Source organism: Orycteropus afer, unplaced genomic scaffold, assembly GCF_000298275.1.
Source record: "Orycteropus afer afer isolate SDZICR_OR568_19922 unplaced genomic scaffold, OryAfe1.0 scaffold00339, whole genome shotgun sequence".
NCBI lineage: Eukaryota > Metazoa > Chordata > Mammalia > Tubulidentata > Orycteropodidae > Orycteropus > Orycteropus afer.
The window spans coordinates 3,757,095-3,760,737 of NW_006921926.1; positions in this window are offsets into that span (position 1 = coordinate 3,757,095).

A 3,643-nucleotide genomic window follows, 5' to 3' on the forward strand; every position below is an offset into this window, starting at 1 on the left:
TATATATATTTATATTTGACTGGAACTCTGTAAGAAATTAAGAATGATAGAAGTTATTTCCTCTTGATTTTTTTATCTTCTACAGTGGACAAATTTTGATATAATATACTCAGTATTTTACATATTAAAATAATTCAAACATAATATTTCAGAACAAACTGAAGTCTTTCAGTCATATTTCCATTATAACACACCATAAATGAAGGAGAAAACAATATAACTGGGCACCTGCAGAGAGTATGTTTTAATCCCATAGCTCATAAAGCATTTCCCCCATCCTGCCTAACATGTTGCTGTGCTATTTTTGTTCATAGCATACACTAGGCTTGTTTTGAAATCCAGTCATATATTGGATGTGCTGACCCCCTACCATAGTGAATTCCACAGGTAGGAGCTCCACGCTATGAAAAGTGATATTCAACTAGAGGGGTTCATGAAGAAAGTGAAAATCTCTCAAATTAATTTCTGAAAATGCCCTAAGCCCCAACCATCTACCCTTTGATGTTCTTTGCAGCTACTTAACACTCTGGACTAGTTGAGCCTGGGTGAGTTGGCTGCCTCCCCCTATGGCAATGTTTTCTTTTCAAAGGGCAGTTGCCATGGTTGTATAATTTTGTGCAGGGAGTAGGAGCTTTTGTGATTGACCAAGCTGTGCTGAAAGGTAACAAGCACAAAATGTACAAGTTTAAGCTGAGGAAAACTTTGATTAACTCTCAGTTAAAAGTTGGAAGAAAGAGTTTTCCACAATGACTATGTCTTCCATTTTTAAGCATTGCCTAACAGCAAGGGACTTAGAACACTAAAAGACTTTTATTAAATTTGATCATATTTCCCAGACTCCTTGTGAGCAGATTGACAACTAACAATTCTTAGATAGAATTATTTCAAAGTAGAGACACATGATGTTTAGTTGCCCTTGAGTCCTCCCATGAGAATATCCCTTACAACAGAATGAAGCGACTGCATTATCTTCGCAGTTACTGCTATACTCATGTCCATTGTTGTGACCACTGTGTATTTTGAACATTTTCCAATGTAGGGGGCTCATCTTCTATGCATGTATTAGACAGTACTCTGTGGTGATCCATAGTGTTTTCATTGGCTAATTTTTGGAAGTAGATCACAAGGCTTTTCTTCCTAATCTGTCTTAGTATGGAAGTTCTGGTGAAACCTGGCCACTGTGGTTGACTCTGCCAGTATTTAAAATACTGGCATAGCTTTCACAACATATCAACACTCAAGCCACCAAAGTACAACAAACTGACAGACAGGAAAAACAGGAATGGATTAAAATTTTGGGTTCATTTACTATCACACTGTGTGGATGATTGGTACTTCTAGAGCTTTTTGTCCTAGATTTTTGCTCCGTATTGATCCCCTATATTTTACCAGAACATTTCATTCTCATTTACTGTATCTTGTATCAAGCAATTCCCTCCACCTCTTGAAATACTACATATAAGCAAAGCTTTTGACCCAAATTCCCTATGATATTCTTGCTAATAATATAGTGACTAATGGAAAGTAGGATGTTGCTGTTGTTGTTAGGTACTGTTAAGTTGGCTCCAACTCATCACAACCCTTTGTACAACAGAATGAAACACTGCCCAGTTGTGCACCATCCTCATAATCTTTGCCATACCTGAACCCATTTTTGTAGCCACTGTGTCAATCCAGGGAGAGTAATGACATAGTGCCTAAGGCACTTGACTGCTAACCAGAAGGCTGGTGGTTCAAACCCACCAGCCACTTCTTGGAAGGAAGGTTGGCAATCTACTTCTGTAGTGATACTGCATCAGAAACCCAAGGAGGGGTTGCTATGAGTTGGATATGATTTGATGGCAGTGTGTTGTCTCAATCCATCTTGTTGAAGATCTTCCCCTTTTTTGCTGACCCTCCACTTTACCAAGCATGATTTCCTTCTCTACAGAATGGTTCCTTCTGACAACATGACCAAAGTATGTGACAAGAAGTCTAGCCGTTCTCACTTCCAAGGAGTATTCTGGCTGCAATTCTTCCAGGACAGATTTGTTAGTTCTACTGTCAGTCCTTGGAACTTTCAACACCACAACTCAAAAGCATCAACTCTTCTTCAGTCTTCATTATTCATTGACCAGCTTTCACATGCATATGAGGCTATTGAAAATACATGGCTTGGGTTAGGCACACCTTAGACTTCAAAGAGACATCTTTGTTTTTCAGCACTTGAAAGAGGTCTTTTGCAACAGATTTGGTCAGTGCAAGATGATGTCTGACATCTTGACTGTTGCTTCCATTGGTGTTGATTGTGGATCCAAATTACATGAAATCTTTGACAACTTCAATCTTTTCTCCATTTATTATGATCGTGATGTTGCTTATTGGTCCAGTTGTGACAATTTTTGTTTTCTTTGTGTTGAGGTATAATCCATACTGTGGACTATATGAAAGCAGAATAAGTAGACTTAAATATGGTGAAAGAACTATATTCAATGAATGTTGATTAACAAAAAGACATATTTACAGAGCCCACCTACTGTCGGCCAGGAACTGTGCTGAGTGCTTTTGCTTACAGTATCTAAATTAATTCTTTGGCCATGTACTCTTAGCTCCCTACCCACTATAGCTTTTCTTGGTAAATTATTCCATTTTGTTCAATACCCCACTGTTTCCAGCTAAAATTCCAGAATTGGCAGGATCTGTTCCATCTAGCCATGGTCATAAGGCACAGTTCTGGCCAATGAGATGGAAGTGAATGTCTTTGGGGGAAGATTCCCTCTCAGAAATTTACCTTCATGAATATAAAGAGAAAGCCTTGGGAAAATAAAGTTTTGCCTGTTGTTCTTAGCTATTCCTAACCCCTTCTTCTTACCTGGAAAAATAGTGTTCTAGTGGTACTGGTGAGAGCAATAACATCTTTTGACCAAAATAGATAAGGATAGCAGAGTGGAAAGAAAAAAACAAAACTGAATTTTAGATAACATTCTGGGCCATTTTACTAAACTTGAATTCACTATCTTTTGTTACATTAAAAATAAAAATGTATTTATTTAAATATTTTTTGGCCAAGCTTTTGGCTATTCCGTTTAGTGAAATCATTACTAGTGCACACTTTGTAACAATTCTCTGAGCTATGTGGTAATATCTTATAGCTAGGAAGTAAGAGGTAGAGCTCCCTGATGCCATGGAGTCATCTTTGACTCAGCAACCTTATGTACAACATAATGAAGCACTGTCCAGTCCTGTGTCACCCTCATGATCCCTACTATACCCAAGCCCATCACTGCAGCCACTCTGTCAATCCATCTTGTTGAGGGCCTTCCCCTATTTTGTTGACCTTCCACTTTACCAAACATGACATTCTTCTCCAAAAGACTGATCTCTTGTGACAACATGACCAAAGTAGGTGAGGTGAAGTTTGGCCATTCTCGTTTCCAAGGAACATTCTGGTTGTACTTCTTCCAGGACTGATATTTTAGTTTGTTTAGCAGTCCTTGATACAGTCAGCATTTTTTGCCAACACCACAACTCAAAAGCATCAACTCTTCTTCGATGTTCCTTATTCATTGTCCAGCTCTTACATGCATATGTTGTTGTTGTTGTTATGTGCCCTCGAGTCAGACCCGACTCATAGCGACCCCTCCTTGGGTTTCCAAGGCAGTAT